The 8,688-nt window shown below is 28.6% G+C and overlaps 1 long non-coding RNA gene and 2 pseudogenes across 1 annotated transcript in view; 1 reads left to right on the forward strand and 2 right to left on the reverse strand.

Annotated features, from left to right (window-relative positions):
* LOC149512873 (uncharacterized) overlaps positions 1-656 on the forward strand; it is a 1,181-nt gene extending 525 nt beyond the window's left edge. The window contains exons 1-2 of the long non-coding RNA XR_016331446.1: positions 1-71; positions 167-656. The exon at positions 1-71 is cut by the window's left edge and continues 525 nt beyond it. This is a non-coding gene — a long non-coding RNA (uncharacterized LOC149512873). The remainder of the gene's footprint in view (positions 72-166) is intronic.
* A 951-nt stretch (positions 657-1,607) lies between these two features.
* LOC149512874 (putative glycosyltransferase At5g03795 pseudogene) lies at positions 1,608-2,423 on the reverse strand (annotated as a pseudogene).
* A 469-nt stretch (positions 2,424-2,892) lies between these two features.
* Positions 2,893-4,697, reverse strand: LOC111306469 (putative glycosyltransferase At3g07620; annotated as a pseudogene).
* Positions 4,698-8,688: the final 3,991 nt, after the last annotated feature.

Consider the following 8,688-nt stretch of genomic DNA (forward strand, 5'->3'; position numbering starts at 1 on the left):
TTCACGTTTTCACCGTTCAGATCTCCCAAAAGTCACGTTGACCTTCGCCTGTCACCACCACTACCAAGGAGGTTTCGGCTTTTCCTTTTTACTCATATTTTCTCTTCTATTTTTTATCTCCTTTGGTTTCTGACTTATCCTTTTTATTTATCTTCGTGTTTTCGAGCTTGCTGATATCTTGCTACCTTGTTGGATATTTGTTGGATATGGGTTGTGTTGCTCTGTGATTGCTAGTGCGGTGTAAAAGATTAGGTCCGGCTATGGAAGCTGGTAGTAGAATTGGCTTGGTGGAAACTAGTGGTGCCATCACCACCGGCCATCGCAGTGCTTTGTGGTCATTCCGAGCCTCTTCGATCTCCTTTCAAAGTTAGGCTCGACAACCTTGCAATTTAGGACCTCTGAAAATTCCATAGCCTTACTGTCGAACCTTTCTTCTGATCCTTCTGATTCTATGTTGGCCCTCTGTATTGATGCTAAAATTTTGTTTCTAACCGTGTATTGTTACTAGCTGAAAAGTCGAGCTTGAGTGCTGAATTGTGATTTTTGCTGGGAATGAAGTTTTTGGGAATTAGGCTAAGAATTGGATGTAATTTGTTTCCCTTCTCCTCTAATCATTTGTCCATTTATAGAGTGCAATCAAAAAAGTTTTCAATTGACTCTAAGTTCAACGTCAATAGGAATTTTGTATGATCATAAAAATTTACAAATTCAATCCATCCCCAACCTACCAACATCCCTGCACGGCCAAATTTTTGTTTTTATATTTATATTTTTTTATCATCACTATTATTATCTGAACACCTAACAGAAAAATTAAAGATAACTCAAATAAAAAAAAATCAAAGATAAACAAATAAATGAATGAATAATCAGCACAAGATAATTGAAAAAAAAATAATAAATAAATAAAATCCAAAAAAATAATAAAATAAAATAAATAATATAAAAAAAGAACAATTGAGCTAAATAATCTAATCCCGTTGAATAAGGCCCAATGAACTTGGATCCAGATCAATTAAGGTGTTTATAATTGTAAATTTTTAATACTACCAACTCTAAATTTTTAATTAGACAAGTAGTATTAAAAAATTAACAAATGTCCCATTTTTATTTTTAATTATTTTTTATTTTAAATATATTCTAAAATATTAGAATCATATTTTAAATCTTATTTGTGAAATTTAAATTGATAACTGATAATTTTTTATCATTTAAAAGTTTTAGAATGAAAATGACGCACGAATGACAAAAGAAAAATATGATTATTTTCAACGATTTGATTCTCCCATGAATCCACATGAATCCACATCATTAGTGATAAAAAAATCACGTTCCAAATCTCAACTATGAATTCTATAAAATAAAAAAAATTTATAAATACCATAATAAACTAAAGGTAGCTGTGATCAGCAAAGAGCTGAAATGAAATTTCGGCCACGTCGGGAGACTTGCATGAAGATATCCAAATGATGTCTGACTTTTCTCGTTGCCATCAGCCAGCTGCTATAAACTAACCATTAAATTAGAAGAGACAAACTTTGTAAAGATAATTTGACAAACACTTTTCAATTTTACTATTCATGACCATGTCAGAGACCAAATTTGGATCAGAAGATAGGAATCCTACCCTCATGAGATCATAAAATAACAATTAGATTAAGACTTCATTTATTTTGTGAAAAATAATTTTTAAAAACCAATTTTCATATTTTTGAATTTTTCTAAGCCAAATAGAGTGAGTAATCATGTGGAAGACATCATTATTTCTTGGGAGTTGCATTCACCACAAAATGCCTCCTCCACACTTGTTAATTTCACTCTCCTTTGCATTGGCGAATATTGTCTTTGAGAAATGCCCATCAGGATCTTTATGATGTTTGGGTCCTTTGCGATGTCCTTGACTGCAACCTGAACTGGGAATGAATTCCAATTCAGGGCATCACTGAAAGGGGGCAGATAGCTTCTGAAATCAACACTGGAACACATTCTGCATAGATAGCCTCCACAATTCTGGGGCCTGCCTCTTCATAATCATATCCACTCGGGCATAGAAAAAACCTGCTATTGTTCTGCTTTGACTTGCACGAAACTCCCTTGGGAAGTTTCTCATAGACTTGGACATCAGGATCCTGATGTCTACATGTTCAGAAGGACCTACCTGATGTAGCTATGGAGATGGCCAGCGGAAAAGGCAAGAATGGACCGACGAGAGGGAGAAGTACCACCTAATAGCCCTTCCACTTCACCTGTTAAAAGATTAATTTCCGGAAATGAGGCATCTTTAACTGGATTAAAACCTTCAGAAGTATTTGCATTACGTAAAACTCTAATGGACTTGTGGAACAAATGATAGGAACATAGGAAGATGCAAGCGGCCCCTGAAAGTAAGTAAATTTTGTGGACAATAGATTAGAATCAATCATCAAGTGGAAATTAAATAATCATTCAAATTCATGTAGTTTGCTATTTCACAATTGTTGCCTGTTTATAAGTCAAATAAATGCTACGTACTATACAACTTTTGATGGTAAAGTTGAAAAAAAACGTACTAATGTTATTTGTTATTCATTAATTTTCATCAAAAAATCCCATCTGCTCTTAGTCTTTGTTGGCAAAGTTTCTTGAACGAAGACATAGAACTGATCTTCTCTTTGGGTTGGTTGGCCGAGTTTCTTGAATGAAGACATGGAACCTGAACCTGATCAAGCAATAAGCTGCTTTAATCAAATAAAGACAGTGAGGCGCAAAATGGCAAAAGCAACTCTTTCCAGACAATGCAATGCATGTCATGCTTGACATGGCTAAATCTCTTGTACACAGACAAGAAATTAACCTGACACTGATCATTAAGTGATTGTATAGAGTGCAGCTTCAATAGGCTGTGGAATTGGATCAACTATAAGTTCGTACATTCAATCTACGAAGCCATATCGAGTGAATTATCAAGTTAAAGACATCATATCTCTTGGGAGGGTCCTTCACCAAAAAATGCTGTTGCACTTGCTTCATATTCTTTAGCATTCTATGATATTGATCTTTAGAAATCCCCATAAGAATTTTTCTGAGGTTTGGTAATTCACTCACTGGAACTCGGACTGTAAACGAGTGCCAATTAAGAACATCATTAAAAGGAAGAACATAGTGCTCTGATATTAACACCGGAACACATTCAGCATAAATTGCCTCTGCGATTCTTGGACTGGCAACTTCATGCCCACTTGGACATGAGCAATACTTTCTCTGCTTCATCATTTCATCATAGGAAAGTCCTTCTGGAAGTGCTTCCTAGATTTGTACATCTTTATCCCTTCGCTTCCAATGCTTGAACAGTACCGTCCTGATTTTATCATGGTACAAGTTTCCTGCAAAGAATGCTAAGACAGACCGATTTGATGGAGGCAAACCAGCAGTAAGATTCACAATTTCTCCGGTTATCAGATTAATTTCAGGAAATGATGCATCTTTCTTTGGATTAAAATACTTAGAAGTATTTGCATTGCATGGTACTCGGATGGCATTGTAGTAGAGTTCTTTCACGTACCAGGTTGCCCGTGGCCCCTGCGACCATCAAGAAAACATTAATTCACTTCCAAGTTAAAGTCAGAGGAAGAATCAATTAGTGGATTGGTATTCATATTTACCCAGTCATGGCAGGAAGGCATGACATTATCAACTCCATTGCTTCTGTTCCAGTAGGGGTATCAATTAGTGGATTGGTATTCATATTTACCCAGTCATGGCAGGAAAGCATGACATTCTCAACTCCATTGCTTCTGTTCCATCACAGCTTTATCACGGATGATTGGATTGAACAGATGCTCAAGTATCATCACAACACTGAAGGGAAGGGAATAAACATGAGCTTTATTAGGATCGCAAGTTCGATATTTTTTATCCTGTTCTATCAAGCTAAAAAACAGCCCTTCCATGGAGTATATGTTCTTGCATGGACCATAATGAAATAAAGGTGGCTCCCCCTCTTCATAAACAAAATCTTGAACATATTTTCCATTAACAGGAAACTCCTGAGACAGAGAAAAAAAAAACTGAGGAGTGACAAGAAAAACATCCATGTGCATTTCAATCCTAGATTCATTCTAGCTGCTCTTGTTTGCTAACCTCCCCCACTCCCAAAAAAATGAATATTTTTTGTCGGTGTTAACAAATGATCGTACTCAATGGGACAAGATTCCAAACCCTTTCATTTCTCCCAGGTAACATTAATGGTGTTGATGGCTCTTGTATGTTTTGTACATTAATTAATACCTAAAATGTTTGAGACACATAGAAACCAAACAACAAACGCTGGGTTTGCATGTGTTTGATAAAATTCATGTTGCAATCAAAAATGAAAAACAAGGGCATATCTTATAACCTTGATAATTCCAATGCATTTGAGGGCTTTTATGGGACTCTTGCATGTAAAATTAACAAGAAATTAAAATATTGACTGTGGATTGAATGGTTGAGTACCGGTGAAATGCATGAACATTCCTGTAAATGTTGCCTTCCGGAACATAATCCAAATGCTGAAGATCTAATGTGCTGTTGGGGTTTAATATAGCTTCTCTTATCAAAGCTCTAGCTCTAGCAAGACTCGCTTCAACCTTCTCCAACCTTTCATCTCCGGGCTTACCTCTTTTCATAGCAGATTCATCGTCCAAAGTCCTTTCTAGATTTATAAATTCTTTTGCCATCCGCTGTCTTTGTCCTGTAGGACAAAATGAACAAGGAAATGAATGAATCAGGGATAAGCCAATAATAAATATTATTGAAGAGAAAGGGAGAGGACGATGAATATATCTATATATACAATGGCATGACGAGACGAGAAGAATAGGGTAAAGAAGAAAAGGTCCCAAGGCTAGAGGTTCAAGTTCATGGAGATGCCAAATAAAACCATGACAGTCCCTTAGAAACCTTGGAAAGGAAAATGGCGAGAGCTACAGCAATGGCTACGAAAGCCAAAGGAATCAAGTTCGAGTGTTTTTTGATATATCTCATCTCTCTTTTTCTGTGACTTTGTATTCAAGTGTTACAGTAATTAAACTGAATGAAGGTGCATGGCAGAGCCAGAAGTATAGGGAAATGTTTTTTTTCTATTGGTTAAATCAATAATTAAGGCCCCCAACTCAAGTAACTTGCCTGTCGGCAAATCAACGGAATGAGCAAGTCAGCATGCTTAGATTTCGAGCCTCACTACTATTTTCTTAAGACACACTTCATTATTAGACATCCATATCTAATTCTAATATATTATTATATTACAATATATAAAGTTACATGATAAAAATACTTATACGAATGTCTAAGTAGATAGTTTCTTTTAATGACACATAGGATAATGCTTATACTATTTTATTTATCAAATAAATTTTTTTAATAAGTTATTTAAATTTAATATTTTGATTAATTATTTAAATTCAAATCAAAATCTATCTAAGATTGAAAATTTTACATAAATTTTGAATTCAAATACATTAAATCACAATTTATTTTTTCTTTTTAAATTTAATCACAGTTCCAAATATATACACTTACTAAAATTTTATTTTTTGCCAATAATTATATTTAATAAATTATTTAAATTTAATATTTTTGGATAATTATTTAAATTCAAGTCAAAATTATATCAAAAATTGAAAATTTAGCATAAATTTTAAATTCAAATATATTAAATCCTAATTTATCATTAATTTAATCATTGTTCCAAATATATATATATATATGCTTAACTACTAAAATTAGAATTTAATAACAAAAATAAAGAGTATAAGGGAGACTGTCCCATTCAAGTCAAAATTATTTTATTTGTTATTATTAGAATTAGAAATTGAATAAGATAATTTTTTTTATTTGACGATTATGGTTAGAAAGAAGTGAAAGCCGCATTATACTCATGACCAAGTAAGTCCATTTGCTACCTGTATTACTCCTCAAAATATGATTTATATTGAAATTAATAATTAAGCAAAATAAAATAAACTAGAAGTTAAATTGGCCAAATTTTAGGATTTATTTAGAATTTATACAGTGGTTGACTCTAAGTTTATGAATTATTGACTATAAAGCATGTATTACTAAAGTAATAAGAGCTTACATCTTTATATAAAAAGAAGAGGCATTTGAACATTGCTAAAGAAGTTAAATAAATGTATGTTTTTATTTTTAGGAACAAATATAATGTTTTATTTATGTTTTAATTCAAATATTTTTATATTATATATTTGGTTAATTTATTTGTTTCTCAGTCCATTATTTTTTAAAATTTTGTTTAGATTGATTATAATTAACTTTTCATACTATATTTTTTTTGTTTTATTCATTTCTTCAATGTTTTTATTCTCTGCTAATTTATTAACATACTAGCTTACTACTCGTGAGATGCACGGATTATTTTTATTTTATTTAAATTTAAATAAAAATAAAAATTAATATTATTAAATTATTAACATGTTCAAAATATATATAATATAAATATTATAATTAAAATATCAAATCATAAAAAAAATTAATTAACAAATTAATAAACTTTAAAATATATGATAAATAATATTGGAGGAAGAAAAAAAATCCAGAAGCTATTGTAAAAAATATTATTGATTATCATTAACTTTTTATATTATATATATTTTTGTTTTATTCATTTCTTTAATGTTTTTATTCTCTGCTAATTTATTAACATATTTGCCTTTATTATTGTATATTTTAATTTTAACAAATTAATATATAAACTTATATTCTCCGTTTCTTTTTACATCACTTTTTTATTATTGATTTTCTTTGTCTACAATGAATGGTATGAGAATAATGATGATCACTACCATATTTGATCTATCAAAAATACCTTATCAATTATGTTAAAAATGATTAAAAATAAATAATATTTCAAACAAATATTTGATAAGTTTTCATGTTATATATGTTTTTCACATAACATAAAGAATCATTATTTTCCTTTTATCTAGAAAAATAACTTTATTTTGTTGACATAGAAATAATTGTTAGGCCAATATATTTGTGTAATAATTACTTAAAGTACGTAAAAAATAAGAACAAATAAAAAACAAATGGTTATGACCAAATTAATAATTGTGATTTGTTGTTCAATTAAATTATATATAAGAAATTAAAAAATATTATGATTCAATAGTTTAAGAATATTCTACTAACATAAAATGTCTTTCACAATTTAATCAAATTATATATAATCCATCAACATTACCACAAAAATAATTCTTAATTTTAACTATTTAAAGATTGATTCTTGATTTTTTATCAAACAACAAAGAAGCGATAATAAAATTTGTAGTATTTAGCAAATCAATTGAAGAAAATTTTTTTTTATATAAAAAAATTTTTTATAGTTCTTTAAAATTTACAAAAGCTTAGAGTTCTTTTAGATGAACAGTATCATTTTATAATATATTATGTGCAGATTGTCATTTAATTGTAGCTTAGCATTCATGAATATATGATTATTTATTAGATCAATAAGAATTTATATTTTTTATTAAGATAATATAAAAAATTAAAGTTAGTTAAAAGATAAGATTAAAATTATGAAAAATTTAATAAAAAATCACATGCATTGTATGGGTTAAAAAAACTAATATAATATTATATTACAAAATACAAAATATTTAATAAATGTTGCTTACATGAATGTTTACGTGGACAGTTTTATTATTTGACACATAAAAAATTATTCGAAAAATTTGCTTACGTAAATATTTATTTTAAAAACTTTTAAATTATTGACAATAAAATCCAATTTAGATATATTATTTTTTTTAAATTGAATGAATTTTTTAATAATCTAGAAATATATTTTTTAAATTTAAGATTTTCAAATGTAATAATACATTATCGTTAAAGCTTTTTCTTTTTTTTTTGAGATATAAGAAATTGCTCAATGAATTTGCTTATTTGTATGTCTACTTGCTTATTTGTATATCTACGTTTATAACTTTAAATTGTTGACAACAAAATTTAATTGAAATGTATTATCTTTTTAAATAAATTTCATAATAATTTATATATAAATTTTTAAATTTAAAATTTTCAAATGTAATGATATATTATCTTTTAAAACAGATTTCTTAATAATCATATATATATATATATGTGGATAATTTATTTTTATGACATGTAAGATATATTTTAAATTCAAATAAAAATATAATATTTATTTTTAAATTTTAATAATATCTAAACTAGACATACAATCTAATGCACATTACAATCACATATCAATATGCAAATAACTCTTTTTTAAATTTAAAAATCTCTAATATAATTTTTGTCTTCATAAATTTCCTTATAATTATCTTTTTTTTTTAATTCAAAAATACACATATCACTTATTATACTACTTTAAAATTCAAAATATAGTTAGCAATTCTAAAATCATCTATATCTCCTATTTGTCATGCAAAATTCTTATATATAAATCGTGCATCCTTCGTCATTTTTAAAATTTACAGCTTTTCTTTTAAAGATATATTACTTTGGTGATTTTGTTCAGTATCTCCTCATGTTCCTAAATTTTGCATTTCTTTAAGTAAGATCTTTATTAATATAAGCTTGTGAATGGTTAAGCTAATTATTTAAATGTTTTATTTAATAATTTAATCGAAATCACGAAGGTATGTAAATATTTTTCATAAATATATTTTGTTGTTTTTT

The sequence above is a fragment of the Durio zibethinus genome, chromosome 21 (assembly GCF_047325235.1).
Source record: "Durio zibethinus cultivar Kanyao isolate XHJ-2024 chromosome 21, ASM4732523v1, whole genome shotgun sequence".
NCBI lineage: Eukaryota > Viridiplantae > Streptophyta > Magnoliopsida > Malvales > Malvaceae > Durio > Durio zibethinus.